A 21,424-nucleotide genomic window follows, 5' to 3' on the forward strand; every position below is an offset into this window, starting at 1 on the left:
CTGCGATGGATGCATCGTAGTAAACAATAAAATCCTCCATGCCCTCTGGCAGGGCTAAAATTGGTGCCTCGCACAACCTCTGTCTCAATGCCTCGAATGCAGCCTGCTGCTCAGGCCCCCAGCGATACACCACCGACTTCTTAGTCAGTCGGGTGAGCGGAACTGCTATCTTAGAGAAATCCTGAATGAATCTCCGATAGTAGCCTGCCAATCCTAGAAAGCTCCGAATCTCAGATGGAGACCTTGGAACGTCCCAATTCATCATGGCCTCCACTTTGGCCGGATCTACCGAAATCCCGTTCCGGTTGACAAGGTGCCCAAGAAACTGCACCTCGCGCAACCAGAACTCACACTTGGAGAACTTAGCATACAAGTTCACCCTCCTCAAAGTCTCCAGAACCTCCCGCAGATGCTCCTCATGCTGCTCTCGCGTCTTGGAGTAAACCAAGATATCTGTGATAAACACTATCACAGACCGGTCTAACATTGGTCTACATACGCGGTTCATGAGGTCTATAAACACGGTAAGAGCATTGGTGAGCCCAAACGGCATCACCACGAACTCATAATGGCCGTAGCGCATCCGAAACGCGGTCTTCTGCACATCCTCCTCTTTGACCCTCATCTGATGATAACCTGAACGCAAATCGATATTGGAGAACCAAGATGCTCCCTGTAACTGGTCAAAGAGATCATCAATCCTCAGGAGTGGGTAACGGTTCTACACTGTTACCTTGTTCAGCTCCTGATAATCTATACACATCTAATGTGACCCGTCTTTCTTCCTCACAAACAGAATCGGGGCTCCCCAGGGTGAACTGCTCGGTCTAATAAAACCCTAGTCTAACAGCTCCTGCAGTTGTGTAGACAACTCCTGCATCTCAGGAGGAGCCAACCGATACGGTGCCTTGGCTATTGGAGCCGCACCAGGGACTAGGTCGATCCTGAACTCCACCTGTCGCTCCGGAGGTATCCCAGGCAACTCCTCGGCGAATACGTTCACAAACTCTCGTACCACAGGTACATCATCCACCGTCGCCCCACCCGTCTCCCGGGTATCCATAACATAGGCGACATAACCTGCGCAACCCTGCTGGAGGTAACGCCTAGCTCTCGCTGCTGAACATAAAGCTGGTCCTCGTTGTGGCCTCTCGCTCTAAATCACCATCTCTCCCCTACTTGGGGTCCTAACCCGCACCAACTGCTGCGCGCAGTCGATCACTGTCCCAATAGGGCTGAGCCAATCCATGCCTATAATCACCTTGTTCCCACGCAATGGAATGGGAACCAAGTCTACCAAGTAGCGCTCCTCAAATAACCTCAGCACACAATCTCTGAAAACCTTAGATGCTCGCACTGACCGGTCGTCCGAAATCTTGACCTCTAGAGGGCAATCCAACATGCCCGAAGACTTAGAAAACATCTTGCTAAGTGCAAGAGAAGCAAATGATCAGGTAGCACACGAATCAAACAATACCTGAACCGGGATGCCGTTCACGTGGAACGATCCTAAACAAAGCACATATCAATATCACAAACATCATATACATAAATCAGAGGGAAAGAATCATACCCGTCACCACATCGGTTGTAGCGTGTGCCTCCTCGGCTGTCAGCTGAAATGCTTGGCTCCTCACCACTGGAGCCTCTGTCTTGACCTTCCGGCCATCTGTAACCTGCTCCGTCCCTGAGGCCGGCATCGCTGCTGGCACTGCTGCTGACGTTGTTGTCAATCTCGGTCAATTGGCCCTTTTGTGGCCCCTCTGATTGCAATGGAAGCAAATCAGGTCTGTCATCTGTACCGTAGGGGCGGGGACAGTACAATCCCTGCCAAAATACCCTACCTTGCCACACTTATAGCAGCCTGAACCCGGCCCAGTGTGACAAGCTCCCTCATGTGACCGACCGCACTTTCTACAGCGGTCCTGTTCTGCCTGGCCTTTCGGCCTACCATCAGATCCCTTGGGCTTCTTCCCCGAAGCCCCAGCCGTCAGCCCCTCCACTGCCTTCCTCTTCTGGACGTGCTCCAGATCAATCTCCCTCTCCCTAGCCCTGGCAATCATGGAATCCAAGGTAGGTCAAGCTGAAAAACTAACATGCTCCCGAATGTCAGCTCGTATCATGTCATGGTAGTGGGTCCTCCTCATATCCTCATCACCTGCATACCGGGGCACCAACAATGCCCTCTCCCAGAACTTGGCGGTGATCTCCACCACAGTCTCCGTAGTCTGCCTCATATCCAAAAACTCCCTGGCCAGCCGCTGAAGCTCCACAGCCAGCGCAAACTCCTCCCTAAATCTGGTCACAAAGTCTGACCAATTCATAGCCTCAATAGTCGAGGCTCCCAATGAGTCACCAACAGACTCCCACCAATCTCTGGTCCTATCTCGCAAGCATCCTGCTGCATATCTCACCTTCGACCCCTCGGGGCAGAAGCTGGTCACCTGTGCGGACTCAATGTCCGCAATCCATCGTCTAGTAGCAATGGGGTCCTTCGCCCCATGGAAATCTGGTGCACCACTGCCCCTGAAGTCCTTAAAGGACAGTATGCGAAATCCTGACTGGCCAGATGCCATGTCACTCCTGAATGATCGGAGGCGATCCTCCATCAGCTCAACGATCCCCTCCTTGATCGACCCGAAGATGATAGGGGTCGACTCAAGGATGCCTCTCGTGATCTCAGATGCAATGAACTCGCGTAGCCCGTCATCAACCTGCTCGGATCCCGCACCCGAGCCTGATCCCGATCCTGATCCGGAACCCCCTGTCCCATGACATGTGGTCACCATGCTGAAAATACACACATAAACGTCAAGATCATACATATACTTGAGAGATCTAACTCACTCTCCAAGGTCTCTGGTTCCATCTAGGCCCTCCTTGATTCAAGTACAGGTCCTCTGCTTTTAGTAGTACGGGCCCATACTACCTTCTAAATCTACCTGTACTTTCCTCAAGGATTTCTTCGACCTCACCAAGTCCCTTTTACCGATACCCTTTCCACTGACCTCATCCTAGGCTCCCCTAGGGCACTCTCCGACCTACCCTCCACCATAAGCTGCACCAGGAGCCCCTACCATTTCCCCCTAACTAACTTGCAGGTACTGTTACATATCTGCTCCTTAGTTAGTTGGAAATAGTCAGAACCCCCATAGCACAAAGCAAGCAACATTCGTGCATCGAGTAACCAAATCAGGCATAACCTATACAGGCCATCCTACTACTGACTAAACAGTCCTAGCGTATAGCTCATACAACAGGCATATAAGTCATCCTCCTAGATCCTTAGTTGTAACTAACATGTAATTATCAGAATCATATATCAGGCACACAAGGCATCTTCCTAGATCGTTAGTCCTATTCTAGCATGCAATTCTGAATCAAATCCATATAGCATAACATAACATGTATGGGTATCTTGCGGAAGACTTACTTGATCCCGACCGGTCACATGCATCACACACCTTTTCTTTCTTAAAATCCTTCCGTTTAGATCTTTAGAAAACCATTTTATCGTAAAAATCTTTTAGCCCCTTAGTTTGAGTCAAGACACCCCCCCAAGGGCGTGTCCGAATCCCTCAAACCAGGGCTTTGATACCAACTTGTAACATCCCAAAACTCAAGTCCAAAAAATTTCATTTTTAATTAAATTGCTCATAAAACAATCACTAGAAAATATTGAATCAACACGTCATCTCATAAAATCAAGTATCATGTTTCAACCCACATCATAAGCAAATAACATATCAGAGTACAATCCCAGAAAACACCGTGCGGAAAATCAAATGTGTGTATGATGTCATGCTACGTCGCCGACTCCTTCCCCATAGATGAAGAGGTACCTGAAACCAAAAACTAAAACCGTAAGCACAAAGCTTAGTGAGTTCCCCCATCATACCACATACCATACAATACCATCGGTATCTTTCAACCGGTAATCGTCATCGGTATCTTTCAACCGGTAACCGCCATCGGTATCTTGCAACCGGTAACTGGGGACTATTCCACCCCTACCACTAGCATACAATAGCAAGATATAAGCACACAGTCAGGCATATCCGAGTACTGACCTACCCCTTGGTCCTAAGGACCACTATCAAGGAAACTATCCCTATCATGTAACATATCATACAGATATAACTCATAACCAATACACATACCAAACCAAGATAAATTATCATAAAGACAATTATCGTCTAAATACTCCCCATTGGTGGGCCGGCATTGTGGCCTTGGACCCACCCCTAGTGGAAGGTAACTCACCTCATACAAGTAGCTGTTGATAATCAGTGCGAGAAACCTCCGTCCGCTGCTGCTCCGGAAATACTCCGGCTACAAACCCGACAAACACTCAGTTAGAAACCGATCTCGATACTTAGGGTAAAATGACCATTTTACCCTCAACCAAGTCATGTCAAAGTCAAAGTCAACTTCCAGTTGACCCGAGTCACCGAGTTGGGTCATCAACTCGCCGAGTCCCTCGCTCTCTACTCGTCCCCATCCGCGACCCTACTCGTCGAGTTGGGCCGACAACCCGACGAGTTCTTCTCCCATTCGAAAGCCACAAGGAAACGCGTCCAACTCGCCAAGTTTGAAGAACAACTCGCCGAGTCCCACGAGCAGATCCCCTACTTGCTTCCAAATCCTCACCAGAGCATCCATCTTGAGGATTTGGGTTTCTGGGGCTATCGCTACTCGATAAATTGCTAATTCCGCGAGCAGTGACGAAGGATTGGACCTTCTACACTTAAACCCCTCTTAACTCAGTAACTGTTCATACGACTCGCCGAGTTCGAAGAACAACTCGTCGAGTTCCAGGCAATCTTCATAGGGCTCGCCGAGTTATTCATCCAACTCGCCGAGTCTAAGACCATCTTCATAGAACTCGCAGAGTCCCTTCGACCCACTTCCCATACAGACCAAATCTGAGACATGCAACGCTTCTAAACCATAGATATGTGTTCCTAGGGCATTCTTATCACATAAAGTTGCAAACTTTACGTGCATGCATGGCCCTATAAGCTCAAAAAAGGTAATTCCAAGCTGTTTATGAGGTCGAACACTTAATAGGGACCTCAATCACTTCAACCACATAAACTTTACACTTCTAAGATATTCATAAGGCCTAGATCTGAAGTCCTTTCAGAACATAGAGCGTAAACACATAGAGTTTGAGGTTTTAGGGCTTAAAACCCACAAATTAGGGACAAAAGGGGATCTAATGAACTAGAGATCAAGGTAGGAACTTTTCTACCTGAATGGAAGCCTTTCACAGAGTAGATTTCGGATCTACTTCCCCTCCTTGCACCCTTCAACCTTATCCTTCTTCTTCTAAGCTACAAACTTCCTTCACAAAGACAAAATCACTCACAAGAACAATATGGGGGCTAGGGTTTCGTTCTACAGCTCTTCTGGAAGTGTTAGGGGAAAGGGAGGCCAAGTTAGAGTATTTAAATAGGGTGCACACTCCTGGATTAGGGTTTTTGTCCATACAGCAGCTTACTCGCCGAGTCCGGGACCCGACTCGGCGAGTCCACAACTAAAACCCTGTGCCCCTTCCCGCTTCTAGTCGGTGAGTCGATCCTTTGACTCGCCGAGTCCAAGGCCAAAATGCAAAATGCACAAAGAATTAAGTAAAAGAATACGTACCAAGAACCAGGTGTTACAACGATCTAAACAATTATAACTAAGTTCGTTTAATGAGAGATTTGATCCAAGGATTATGTTCAATGGTCATGAAAGTCGATTACAAGCATAAGGGATTCTCTAATTCTCTCTTACACATTTAAGTTTACTACTATATCACCAAACGCTAGGATTTGGTCAATTAATAGTTACAACCCCCAAATAATGTTGGAAAACTATGATTCGAGTTAATAAAATCGTATTGGTCGTCTAAATTCTACTAACTTAGCAATATGTAATAAAAATAAAAACTTAACACATAAGCTATTCAATAAAACAAACAAGATATATATTCGAATAATGGAATCACCCAAGTCATTATGTTACATTTTTTCTAGTGAAAACATAAGGATTTTGCCCCATAATTAGTTGATAAAAAAAACATCAAAAAAGAATTGTGAAAAATGATTATTAAGCAAACTCGTTCATAATCTTAATTCTTCTTGCTTCTTAATATTCAAATCTTCGCTCCAAAATTTTTCTCAAACCTTGAAATCTACCTAAACTAGTTTTTAGACGTTAAGATCATCTTCTAACCTCTTAGTAAAGGTTCCTAAGGGTGCACAACAAATTAGGGTTTAAAATCTTTGATATTTATAGATTTATGCGATGTCGCCCGCACTAAATATGATGTCGCATCGTGGGATTGAGAATTTGTATTGTAATCGAACACCACAGTTAGGAACGACGTGTCATATAGCCAGGTGTAACGCGACTTCACGAGATTTTTGGTAGTTTCTCGCTTTTTGTCTTTATCAGCTTAAATAAGATCCAATCTCTTCCTCTTATTCCAAGCCACAAATATATATATATATATATATATATATATATATATATATATATATATATATATATTCATTTCAAAGCATTTTAAGCATATTTTATTGTTAAATATAGCATTTGTATCCCATATATTAAGATAACTACCTAAAATATATGTATAATCGTGATGGGTTTTAGCCATAAGAACTTTCCTATGTGCGCATGCAAAACCCTAATGCTTGGATCTAGGCTTTCTAATTAAACATGATATGAATCCAAAACTTCTAATAACTATTTAGGCTAAATAACAACATTGAAACAGATCTAGAATCATACCTTTGAATTCCTTGTTGACCTTGTTGTCTTGGAGCTTCTAGAGTCACAAATGTCACTCCTCTAATGGCTTACAAACACCAAAAGCAAAGAGGATGATTTAGGAGAGAGGAGAGGGAATGGAATTCGACCAGAGGTTCTTTACTTCAGGTTCAGTTCCGAATTCCATCAGCCATAGGGTCTATTTATACTTGTAGACTCCTTAAGGGTTACAGTTTATACCCTATTGGATAATCTTCTCTTAAGGCTATCCAAATCCTTTCCTTAGATAAGCAATGGACGATTTTAGCTATCCTATAGCTTCTAGATTTCGTCCCTTGTATATCTATAAGGATTTACAGTCTAAAGCTTAACTATCAAACAATTGACAGTTTATACCCCTTTATTTAAGTAATCTCTTTAAGTCACCAAATTAATTCCAATTAATTCTATGACTTATATTAATCAAATAAAAATATATTATTCTTTATATTATTCTCATAATATATTAATAATGTTTACTCTCTCTTAATAAATCATCCTATTAAGTTGCTATGGTGAAGGCAACCCAAAAGGACCATGCACAACCGGGTCAAATACTTGCCTAATATAGTTATAGCCTTAGACACTATTCCAATAGTCTCCCACTTGGATAAGTCTAGTAACTATATGCACAAGTACAATTCGGTTTGCAATCGTAGCTCTCAAAGACGCTGTCAAACTCTGATTTAATCAATCTTGTCCTTTAGATAAGGGATCTTACAGTCCTCTGTTAGATATCATGCTGACAATCCTATGGAATGGTTAGTCAAGCATTTAGGTTTCTCGATCTCTGATTTATTCGACATAGAACTTAATCGAACACATCAACTCAGTTCTGACCGTGCCCGGCACATAAGTCAAATTAAATCATCGAGCGGCCGAGATATCGCTTTTACCTTCTTAGATAAAAGTTACAGATAAACTTCGACTTATATGCATTTACTTATTCATTAACTCACTATACACAACAATGCGTTTTATAACACCGAGTTACTGATGCGTTTTCGCATTATCAATGTACAATCAATTAACAAATAACAAACCATATATCTAGGTTTTAAGACTATATGATATTATCGTCTTGCGATCACCCTTTTATATCTTATTCCATAAGGTGATTCCAGTAAGCGCGGGTTTGTTCCAATGCTCAAAACCAGTTCATAAGCACTCATGAACGTTGCATCAATCCTTTGCTATGTCTAACACCATTTAGACAATCTACACACCAATTCATGACAATCTTCATTCATATCTACTTCCAACATATGAATGACTGTGGACAATTTGAACAATTCGATTATTCCTAATAAACTCAATTATTCTGGAAGTCAAAACATGCAAAGTGAAACAATAGTTAAACAATTAACATAAGATAGTAACATTACTCATAAATAAAACTCCTTTATTTAATCATCAAATGTTAATTACATTTACCTATTACACGTTTCTAATACTATCTAATCTATGCTAATATCATCCTTCAGCCCAATACTCCTAGCATGTTGCAAGTGCTTAACCCTACTCAGTCCCTTCGTAAGCGGATCTGCTGGGTTATCTTCTGATGATACCCTCTTCACTACGAGTTGTCCTTCTTCTACACGATGTCTAATGAAGTGGTATTTTCTGTCGATATGTCGTGATCTACCATGATCCCTCGGTTCCTTGGTCAAGGCAACCGCTCCTTCGTTATCACAGAAAATCTCCATGGGCTCCTTTATGGCGGGTACAACTCCAAGATTACCGATGAAGTTCTTCAGCCATATTGCCTCCTTCGACGCTTCGCTCGCTGCAATGTACTCTGATTCGCACGTTGAATCAGCTATAGTTTCCTGCTTGGAACTCTTCCATGTCACTGCTCCACCATTTAAGGTAAAGACCCAGCCTGACTGCGAACGGTAGTTGTCCCTGTCAGTTTGAAAACTGGCGTCACTATACCCTCGCACCTTTAAGTCATCACTCCCTCCGAGGACTAAGAACCATTCCTTCGTCCTCCGAAGGTACTTAAGAATATTCTTCACCGCAATCCAATGTGCTCTGCCAGGATTCCCTTGATATTTGCTAACCATGCTCAAAGCGAAGGCTACATCAGGGCGAGTACAAGTCATAGCATACATGATTGAGCCAACTGCGGAAGCGTATGGTACTCGGCTCATTTCTGCTATTTCAGCTTCAGTACTCGGACTTTGAGTCTTACTCAACTTGGCATTACTTTGTATCGGTAATTCTCCCTTCTTCGAGTTCTCCATACTAAAATGTTTTAGTACCTTCTCTAAGTAAGTGTTCTGACTATGTCCTATTAATCTCTTACTTCTCTCTCTTACTATCCTTATTCCCAAAATGTAAGAAGCCTCTCCGAGGTCCTTCATAGCGAAGCACTTCCCGAGCCAGGACTTAACCTCCTGTAGAGTCGGGATGTCATTTCCTATGAGTAATATGTCATCGACATATAGAACGAGAAAGCTTACTATACTCCCACTGGCTTTGACATATACACACGATTCGTCTTCGCTTCGTACAAATCCAAACTCTTTGACTTTCTCATCGAAGCAAAGATTCCATCTGCGAGACGCTTGCTTAAGTCCATAAATGGACTTCTCAAGCTTACACACTCTATTCGGATGCTTCGGATCCACAAACCCTTCTGGCTGAGCCATGTAAACATCCTCAGCCAATTTTCCGTTAAGGAAAGCGGTCTTGACATCCATTTGCCAAATCTCATAATCATGAAATGCGGCAATAGCTAGCATCACTCTAATAGACTTTATCTTCGCAACTGGTGAGAAGGTCTCATCATAGTCAACTCCGGGAGTTTGAGTAAAGCCCTTCACAACCAATCGCGCTTTATATGTGTGTACTTTTCCATCCACGTCGGTCTTCTTCTTGAAGATCCATTTGCACCCAACGGTCTTACGTCCAGATACATTATCAACCAAATTCCAAACTTGGTTATCATACATGGATTAGATCTCGCTATCCATTGCCTCTTTCCATTTTGCAGACTCCGGGCCTGCCATGGCTTCCTTAAAGCTATTAGGTTCATCAAGGTTTATGAGTGTACTATCACTAATATACGTGTCCCCTTCGGTAGTAATATGAAAACCATATAACTGGGGTTGAAACCTAACTCTTTCGGAACGTCTAAGAGGTAACGATACGTCAATCGGTTCAACCGGAGTTTCCTCCTCGGGTTGAGTGCCAGCGGTAGAGGTTCCTTCATCTATCGATTCTTGAATCTCTTCAAGCTCGATTTGCCTCCCACTATCTCCTTGGCCTATGAGTTCTCGCTCTCGGAAAACTCCTCTCCTTGCAACGAAGACTACATTGTCCTTCGGTCTATAGAAGAGATATCCAAAGGATGTATGCGGGTAGCCGATGAAAATACATCGCTCACTTCGAGGTTCGAGCTTGTCGTGAGTGTCTCGTCTTACGAAAGCTTCACAACCCCAAACCTTGATATGTGCCAACGAGGGAGCTTTCCCTGTCCACATCTCGTGAGGTGTTTTGGCAACCTTCTTAGTAGGGACTCAGTTAAGGATATGGGCGTCAGTCTCTAAGGCATACCCCCAAAAGAGATTGATAGTGAAGCACGACTCATCATAGAGCGAACCATATCCAATAAGGTTCGATTACGCCTTTCTGCCACACCATTCAACTGCGGTGTCCTAGGAGGCGTCAATTGTGAAACTATTCCACACTCCTTGATATAATCGTGGAATTCAAGACTCAGGTACTCTCCTCCTCGATCGGATCGAAGCATCTTGATCTTCCTGCCCAATTGATTCTCCACTTCATTCTTGAACTCTTTGAACTTTTCAAAAGTTTCTGACTTTTGCTTGATTAAATAGATATACCCATATCTACTATAGTCATCGGTAAAAGTCACGTAGAAGCGGTTTCCATCTTTTGTGGTTAATCTAAACGGTCCACATACATCGGTATGTATTAAGTCCAATAGACCTTCACCCCTTTCACAAGAACCAGCGAAGGGTGACTTAGTCATCTTTCCAAGCAAACAAGACTCGCATGTGTCATCTTCCCTAAGGTGGAATGATTCCAACACTCCATCCTTTTGGAGTTGGGCTATGCGCTTCTTGTTGACATGTCCAAGGTGACAATGCCACAAGGATGCTTTATCCATACTATTGGAAGAATCTATGTTCAAAACATCATTTCCTAAGTTATCAACAATCATAACAGTTTCATAAATTCCATTACATGGTATAGCTTCAATGTAAAAGACACCATTTAGATAAGCTAAAATAGAACCATTCTCATTATTAAAAGAAATTCTAAAACCTTGTCTATACAAACCATGAAATGAAATGATGTTTCTAGCCATTTCTGGCGAATAGCAACAATTGTTCAAATCTAAACATAAATTATTCCTAAGCACTAAAGAATACACTCCAATCTTGGTCACAGGCGACGATCTTCTGTTCCCCATGATTAGATTGATCCTTCCTTGCTCCACATCCCTACTTCTTCTTAGTCCCTGCACATTAGAACAAATGTGATAACCGCAACCGGTATCAAGAACCCAAGAAATAGCATGATTAGAATCGTTAGATTTAATTGTGTATATACCTGCGAAAGATGGCTTGATCTTTCCTTCCTTGATGGCATGCAGGTACTCTGGGCAGCTTCTTTTCCAATGTCCTATCTTGTGGCAGTGGTGGCAATCTGCCTCCTTAGGGTTAGGGCAGGGCTTAGCGGGATCAACTTTGGTCCCACTAGAAGAGGCACCATCTTGGGCTTTAACCTTGCGATAGTTCTTAGACAAAGCCTTCCTCTTCTTTCCCTTTCCTTGACCAATAGCCAAGACAGGAGCAGCAGGTGGATTGGGAGTCGGTGCAACAGACTTGTCTTTGAAGTTGCTCTCAGCGACCCTCAAGAGACCTTGGAGTTTGCTTAGGGTGACCTCTTCTTTGTTCATGTGGTAGGTCATCCTAAATTGATTGTACATCGGAGGCAAAGAGTGAAGCACCATGTCGATCGCCAACTCTTCTCCAAAGTCAACATTTAACTTGCGAAGGCGGTCGACATACCTTTGCATCTCTTGAAAGTGCACGGTAAGAGATTCTCCATGACCCATCTTAGCAGAAATCATGTTGGTGAAAATCTCATAACGCTCTTGTCTCGCGTTCTGGTGGTATCTCTCCAATAAGTCTTGATGCATTTCGTACGGGTACATGTCCTCGTAGGACTTTTGGAATTCGGAGTTCATTGTCACGATCATGATGCAATGCACTTTCGTTGCATCACGATCGTGAGTTTCGAAAGCGGTGATTTCGGCGGGAGTAGCGATTTCAGGGTTGATCTTCTCGAGCTTCTCATCGAGGACATACTCCTTATCCTCATAGCGAGCAATGGTGCGAATGTATCTTATCCATTCGCTAAAGTTCGTTCCATTGAAGGTGACCTTTTGGCAAAGGCTCATCAATGTGAAAGAACTAGCAGCAGCATTGTTTGCGTTTGACATCTACAAATAGAAGAAAGGACAAAGATAGATTAGAATATGAATCCCTAATTATCACCCAATAAGAAAAATTACGGCTAGGATCCAACAATAACATTTACATACTACCAAAAGGGATGCCTTAATCTAACATGCAAATAAATTGAAGGTAAGTGAATGACGATTCACTAATTCTCCATCACAAAACCTAAAACTATTAGTCCTAAGTGTATTGAGAATTCCTAGGTTTGGATGAGATTCATTGAAACTATTCGACGGCATGTTTAAATCTCAATATGCCCCTCTTGTTTGTGACTGGGATACCGATGATCACAAAGCAGGTGTGAATTACCATGCAAATTCACATGGTGCCTTCATTGTAACAATCACCTATTCGATGTGCCGGTAAACCACACACGCTCCATCGAACTATGATAAACAATGAATCACCCTTTGCCACCTGTGCTTAGAACCAATTAGTGTGCCGGTAAACCACACACGCTCCATTAACTTCTTAGCAAGGGTGCAAAGTGTAATTTCATGGGATTGCATCAATTCACTTTTCCTAAAGTAACTAAGATTGGGAAATTTTAAATATGTGTAGTTACTTCACATTTCTTATTATACTTTTAATGAGAGGATGAGGTTGCCCTATCCTACCCGTTCGGCTAACGACCCTCCACCGATCAAGCAAGCGGTGGGTGTGAGTGTACACCCATTAAGCGTCATTTTATAGGTCGCAACCTTATACCCACCTTTTAGGTCGGCTTCGTGAATGTGGCCTACTAACGGTAGGACTAGCATTTTAGTTATACATATATATATATATATATATATATATATATATATATATATATATATTATTCTTCTAGTATTATATTAGTATAGGGTTGTATTTTAAACCTTTTAAAATCTAGGGGTTTGAAATTTAAGTTGTCTAAATTAAACTTTTAATCACAAAGTATAAATTTCAAAACTTGAGGACAAGTTTTAAACATTTAAAACATTGAGGATCAAATAACAAATAATTTCAATTAACAATTAATTTCCTAATTATCTATATTTGATTTATTCAAGATTTCTTTTGAGATAATTACCAAAATAATCAAAATAATTAATTAATTATCATATAAGGAAATTAAATATTTTATTAGTTGATAATTACCTTTAACTAGATCAAGATAATAGTCATATATATCAAAAAATCGAATTAGGATTGATCTAATTAGTTTAAGGAAAGTTTCCATAAGATAATTATGAAGAAATCCCGAATCTGGCCATTCCTGACGCTTGGACTCGCCGAGTGCACAAAGGGACTCGCCGAGTCAGGCCTACTCGCCGAGTCCACTTTGGAACTCGCCGAGTCAGAGACTCAGAAACCAAAAATTCGAATTTTGCAGGTTTGTTTCAGTTAATCAAGCAACAATTTAAAGAAAACCAAGCTAGGCTCTGATACCACTGATGGGTTTTAGCCATAAGAACTTTCCTATGTGCGCATGCAAAACCCTAATGCTTGGATCTAGGCTTTCTAATTAAACATGCTATGAATCCAAGACTTCTAATAACTATTTAGGCTAAATAACAACATTGAAACAGATCTAGAATCATACCTTTGAATTCCTTGTTGACCTTGTTGTCTTGGAGCTTCTAGAGTCACAAATGTCACTCCTCTAATGGCTTACAAACACCAAAAGCAAAGAGGATGATTTAGGAGAGAGGAGAGGGGATGGAATTCGACCAGAGGTTCTTTACTTCAGGTTCAGTTCCGAATTCCATCAGCCATAGGGTCTATTTATACTTGTAGACTCCTTAAGGGTTACAGTTTAAACCCTATTGGATAATCTTCTCTTAAGGCTATCCAAATCCTTTCCTTAGATAAGCAATGGACGATTTTAGCTATCCTATAACTTCTAGAATTCGTACCTTGTATATCTATAAGGATTTACAGTCTAAAGCTTAACTATCAAACAATTGACAGTTTATACCCCTTTATTTAATTAATCTCTATAAGTCACCAAATTAATTCCAATTAATTCTATGACTTATATTAATCAAATAACAATATATTATTCTTTATATTATTCTCATAATATATTAATAATGTTTACTCTCTCTTAATAAATCATCCTATTAAGTTGCTATGGTGAAGGCAACCCAAAAGGACCATGCACAACCGGGTCAAATACTTGCCTAATATAGTTATAGCCTTAGACACTATTCCAACAAATCGAACACAAGATGGGTCTGCAAATGTGTTCCGAAGAGTGCAACTCATTTGCCTATGAAACAATAAACATCTTTGGGGCTGTTTGATAGCTATTGACTGAGTAAGGTATGACTGGATCTGGAATCTGACTGAATCTACATCTGACTGAAACCATATTGTTTGATTATGCATCTGACTGTCTGTGCTGACCGTTGAAAATGACCATTTTACCCTTTTTGTTGTCAAATAAACAAAGATTTCGTAAATTCACATAAACCAAGATTTCATAAATTCTAATAAACCAAGATTTCATAAATTCTAATTTCATTGCAAGAAATTTTGATTTCATACAAAGATCATAGATGCAGAAACTTCAAGCATAGATCATACAAGCAAGAATTGTGATTTCATTTTTCATACATTAAACAACATACATACATATTTTATGATTTCATCAAAGAATCTAATATAAAACAAAAAAAGTGTGGCATGCTATCATGTGGTTCCTCCTTTGAGCTTGGAAAAGAGTCCATGGAAGCATTCACTGTGATCGATGCTTCATTGGTAGCCATTGAAGGACTTGTATAGTGTTCATAGATTCATTAGGAATTAAACTTAGATCACGACGAGAACCATGTTGTAGCTTCTGCATTTTCTTATCTACATAACAAAAAAATAACTGTGATCACAAAAACAGAATGATAACAATACAAAGTAAAAAATACCTCGATTAATTACACAGTCTACACTTCAATTGTCGATGTGATTAAATAACCAAAAATAAAAAAAAATGTCAACTATTCCATAGATTTAGCTCTGTTCTTAATTTTCAAATCAAAACTACTTATGTTCATTTCAATTCGCACAAAACAAAAATTGTGAACGAAATCATAAAGGAGCATAAAACAAAATCCAGAACATACTCGATTAACATCACAAATTTGCAACATGTCAATTGAAAAGAAGAAAAGTGTACCATAGATGGAAGATGATGGTGCAGTGAAAGCATCGATTTTTCAATCGACCTTACGTGAGGAAGACTTGTCAATCGATTTTTCAATGTTGGAGGAAGTCGACCGTTGCAATGAACCAGTGGTGGAAGTGAGTAGGACGGTGGCAGCGCTGGATCGAGGCAACGATGGTCGGAGGTAAAAGGGGGCAAAGATGGGAGGAGTCGGCGTCGACGTCTAAAGAAGGAGAGAAAGGGTAATGACGGTATTTTTCTCGGTCAGGTAATTTCTTTTCAATGACCTAGTCAGAGGATTTTTAAGGACCAAATTAGAGATATGGACTGAGTAGGATGTTTAAATGTTGTTATCAAACACACTGATTGGACCAGGTCAGCCAAAAAGTCTGACCGGACCCAATCAGCCCTACATCAAACAGGCCCTTACTCTTTAACGATATTTTAGGAAGCATGAAAGAGAAATTACTCGAATGGAAATATCATTAAAAGTTCATTGACCAAAAAGTAGAAGCTTTTTGTAAAGGTGTTACTATATTACTGAGTTGAGTGTTGAAGTAGTATACATGATGGATACAAGTTTTATTTAAAGAGTAAATTATACGAATGGTCCCTATGGTTCAGGGTAATTTGCGCGTGGTCCCTAACTTATTTTTTTAACTCAGAAGGTCCTTACTGTTTGTTTTTGTTACACGCTTGGTCCATGTCTTACCTAAAAAAACTATTTTGCCCTTGATTTTTCAAAATATTTAAATAAACACACCCTAATCCCAACCTCCTCACCTTATCTTAGTTATCCCACAATTTTTTCCTATATAAATAATAGTATTTTTAGGTAAGACAGAGACCAATCTTGTAACAAAAACAAACAGTAGTGACAAAACGTGTAACAAAAACAAACAATAGGGACTTTCCGAGTTAAAAAAATAAGTTAGGGACCAAACGTGCAAATTACCCCAAACCATATGGACCATTCGTGTAATTTACTCTTGTTTAAAATTACAATCTAGAGTGTTGTTAAAAATAATAATAATAAATAAAATAATTTAAATAGCAAAATAAAGACTTGAAGATACTATGCTCCATCTTCTAGGAACTTGTGCGTGTACCTGTCTACTAGTGTCCTGAGAATACAAGTGGTTTTGAAAGAGTGTCAACATTAAAGTTGGTGAGTTCATAAGCGTTTTGTTTTAGAAAACAGGTTCTTTGTTCTTTGTAAAACATGATGTGTTTCTCCAGAAAATCCTATATTTTCAGATGTAATAAATGATAAGTGAAATGACTTGTACTAGTTCCTTCTACGAGTACTTAGTGTATACAAGTTATATACAATCTAGATCGAACAGACAATCGATTGTGTAGTTCTGCCCCAAGCCCACAACCAAACTAACAATAGGTGTATACAAGTTATATACAATCTAGATCGAACAGACAATCGATTGTGTGGTTCTGCCCCAAGCCCACAACCAAACTAACAACAGGAAATTAGACAGAAACCACACAATTAAACAAAATAAAATAAAATACAACAAATAGTCATAATGTTGTTTAAATTAGGCCATCAAACATGCTAATTTTCGAAGTATTAAATGATGTATTAAATTATCATAAGACGATTAATGAAAATGAAAATGATTTTACATTTTAATTATAGTATAATTAATATCAATATATTGTTTGATTCTAACCCACAACTTTTGAATCGATATAAGAAATCATGTTTTCATTAAACTCAATTTCCAAAAAATTGATGACTTGATGAATCGATCAGATCTAGTTTGGTTTGTAGGTTTAATTGAACATTTATGATGGCCCGCCCGATTGGAAAGTTAACTTTGGTTTATGTATATAAATTAATTGCATGTATCAACCTCAAACCATGCATACCATATCACAACAAATGGCCATCATGTCTATTTTCAACCTCATTTTTCCATTCCTCCTTGTCTTGCTCTATTCCCAATCCTCAGCAACTTGTAGTTCCATTACAAATCGCTTCACTCGATGTCTAAACCACCGAGCTGACCCTTCTTTTCCGCTCAATGGACAACTTTACACCTCCCGTAACTCCTCTTTTCCCTCCGTCTTTCAAGCTTACATCCGTAACCTTCGCTTCAATGAATCCACTACTCCCAAACCCATCGTAATCATCACCGCCTTACATCCTTCACACATTCAAGCAGCTATTGTGTGCGCCAAAACACACCGCCTGCTAATGAAAACCAGAAGCGGAGGCCATGATTATGAAGGGCTTTCCTATGTGACCAATTCAAACCAACCCTTCTTCGTTGTTGACATGTTCAAGTTATGCTCCGTAAATATAAGTATCGAAGATGAAACTGCATGGGTCCAAACTGGTGCGACTCTTGGTGAAGTCTACTATCGAATTGCCGAGAAAAGCAACACGCATGCTTTTCCCGCTGGAATTTGCCCTACTGTTGGAGTTGGTGGCCATTTTAGTGGTGGAGGATATGGTAACTTGATGAGAAAATATGGCCTCGCCGTCGATAATATTGTTGATGCTCAGTTAATCGATGTGAATGGCAAGCTTCTGAATCGGAAGTCCATGGGTGAAGAACTTTTTTGGGCAATCACAGGTGGTGGTGGTGTCAGCTTCGGTGTGATTCTAGCATACAAGATCAAACTGGTTCGTGTTCCTCCCGTTGTGACAGTCTTTAACATCCAAAGAACATCACAGCAGAACCTCAGCACCATCGCTCACCGGTGGATACAAGTTGCCGATAAACTTGATAATGACGTTTTCGTTCGAATGACTTTTGACGTCATAAACAACAGAAATGGGAAAAAGATTATTCGTGCAACATTTCCAACATTGTACCTAGGAAAGTCGGCAGCACTTGTTAAACTCATGAACAAGGATTTTCCACAATTAGGGTTGAAAAAGTCGGACTGTATTGAAATGAGTTGGATTGAGTCCGTGCTTTTCTACAGAGACTTCTCCATTGGTACTCCAACTACTGCTCTTCTAAGCCGTACAGGTGAAAAACTCAACCCATTAAAGATCAAATCTGATTATGTGAAAGAACCTATTTCAAAACAAGGATTCGAATTCATATTTAAAAAGATGAAAGAACTTGAAAACCAACTGTTGGATTTCAACCCATATGGTGGAAGAATGAGTGAAATTTCGGAATTTGCAAAGCCTTTCCCGCATCGATCAGGAAACATAGCGAAGATTCAATATGAAGTAAACTGGGAAGAACTTGGCGTTGAAGCAGCCAAACGATACGTGAATTTCACAAGGATGATGTATGATTACATGACTCCATTTGTTTCTAAGAATCCTAGGGCAGCATTTCTGAACTACAGGGATTTGGACATTGGTGTCAACAGCCATGGCAAGAATGCTTACGCTGAAGGGATGATTTATGGCCACAAGTATTTCAAAGAGACGAATTACAACAGGCTAACGATGGTGAAGACGAGCGTTGATCCTAATAATTTCTTTAGGAATGAGCAAAGTATCCCAACCTTGTCATCTTGAAGGAAGTAATTTCACTTGCGCAATTCCCCGGCCCAGTACGTACTGCTTTGTATTATTTTGTTAAATAAACGGCCTTTTCAAGATTACAAGTTTCCAAATCCAGATAATAATGATGTATTTTATATGCTTGTAGTTTATAAAAAAAAAAGATATATTTTATGTTTCTATTTCATAAAAGAATAATAAGAGGGTTATAAATTTGGATCATTTAACTGTGAAAAAAACATATGCAAATTGATGTAATCTCTAAATATTATTAAAAGAGAAACTTTATGACATCATCTTAAATAATCTAGACCCTTGATTATATTTCAATCTTATTTTTTTCACCCTTAGATCAAATTGCTGACATCATCTTCTCCATATGGAATGTATTTAATTCCAATAAATGTTTTCCAATCGTTAAAGAATAACTTAAAGATTGAAATGGAATGTAGTTAATTCAAATAAAAACTTTCCATATTTTAAATCTTGAATTTACGGTTATTAAGATTTTAATATAGTCAATTTTAAAAGCATATTACTAACAAACCATTTCAATCAAAACATTAATACCAACCATTAATATAAATCCGCTTATATTAATAAACCATTAATATAAAATCTATTTTTATTAGAAAATCATTAATACCGAAAAATAATATTCTAATTATCACATACATATACGATTCATCTTTGAATCCACGGCTCACATTTATTTTCAACGTTTCTTTTCTTCAAACCTCTTCCTACAACATCATTATTATTGCTTATAACTTTAATCACCATTCTCTGCTTCAAACATTCGCTCTTGTGCAGTAGAAGGTCAGTACCTTCTTTCGTTTTTTATATTTTTTTGATTATTTTTTTGTTCATCAAATGTATGTATTCATATATTTCGATTTTCTTTGTCACAAATTACATGAAATCAGTTAACTACTTTTCTGAAACTTAATAAATAAACAAGAAAAGATATTATGTACCTTTATCAAAACATAAATTAACTATCTTGGAAACTGACATTAATTACCAAAATGTTACTTTTATATGTTAGAGACGATAATGATTTTTTTTTAAAGTTTTATTTCATAGGAATCCGGTTAATTTTGGCATTATTTTAAAATATCATTGAAATTATTATGTTTTTGTATATCATATCAACCTACTTTTTTATCTTTATGTAGTAACAATAAAATTTATAAATTTACACAACAAATATACATATTTTGAATTTTGTAATATTATTATACCTTAAAAAATACCACTCCCTCCAAAATAATTTTTGTCAGTAATTTCTTCCATAATTTCACCAAATTTAAATTTGTATTTTCTTTATATAAATTTTTTTAATGATCCTGATTTTTTTCTCCATAAGTATATCAAGCATTTACGTCTTAGATAATGTTGCCCATTATAATTATTACTTTCCAAAAATATATCCATTTAATGATGAATTTGATATAATAAAGGAAGTAAATGTTAATTAAAATGAGGTATATATTCCATAATTATTACATGGTTTATTAAAAAAAAAATAATATCAATGTGTAGACATTTAAGATTTTTAAAGTGAAATTTCCTAATACATACAAACAGTGATGTTGTAAATGAAATATAAAATTGAATAGACTAAAAAAAACTATTAAAGCAGTCAATCTTGAATACAACATAGTTATGAAAAATTATAAAGTAAGACAAAAATTATAAGATATTAGGAGATTTGTAAAAAGTACAATTAGTAAAAGCGTTAAGTTTATTAGAAAAAATAAGACCGTTAAGATTAGTAAAAATAAAATATATAAATTAAATTATCACAATAGTAATAAAATGTCAATATTTGATATTTCATCTAATTGAAAGATATACCAAAATTACATTGATGTTATACTAAAATTATTCAAAGCTGCGCCAAAACTAATGCAAAGTTTCTTGCAAATACCAAATAAATAAGAACAAACATAAAAGCTAGCACTTATATTCATAATCAATTTAAAATAAACAAATCATGATTTAGAATATAATCTCCATTGATGATATACTAAAATTAAATCCATATAACATTTAACATTCATCCATATAACATTTAACATTCTATAAATAATATTATATAACTTTATTTGAATAAATAAAATAGTTGTCAATATTTAATGCAGTAGAAAAAACAGTATATTGGTTGTCAATATATGTTTAAATTAGGTAACTTTATTATGGAATGAACGTCTAATTAAATTGCATATAATTATATAATAATATCATAACTATATGAGACGAGGAATGTCGTTCAACTAATAAAACAAAAAATGTTGTCTTCAAAGAGATCCTTCAATGATTATAGATATATATCGTTTGCAATGTATTTTCTACACATTTCAATAATACCAATAACCATATATTTTTTTTATAATCATTATGCAATATTTGTAAAAGATTATATGTTTTTTATACGTTTCTCACGTTTAACGCGGTATATAATCTAGTTTATTCAAAGCAATGTCTTAAATAATTGAATGATGA

General features: G+C 38.6%; 1 pseudogene; it reads left to right on the forward strand.

The window, feature by feature from the left end:
- The first annotated feature begins 17,319 nt into the window (after nucleotides 1-17,319).
- LOC145094815 (berberine bridge enzyme-like 8 pseudogene) lies at nucleotides 17,320-19,222 on the forward strand (annotated as a pseudogene).
- The last annotated feature ends 2,202 nt before the right edge of the window (nucleotides 19,223-21,424 follow it).

The sequence above is a fragment of the Lactuca serriola genome, chromosome 3 (genome assembly GCF_051521515.1).
Source record: "Lactuca serriola cultivar US96UC23 chromosome 3, Lser_US96UC23_V15, whole genome shotgun sequence".
NCBI classification, from domain to species: domain Eukaryota; kingdom Viridiplantae; phylum Streptophyta; class Magnoliopsida; order Asterales; family Asteraceae; genus Lactuca; species Lactuca serriola.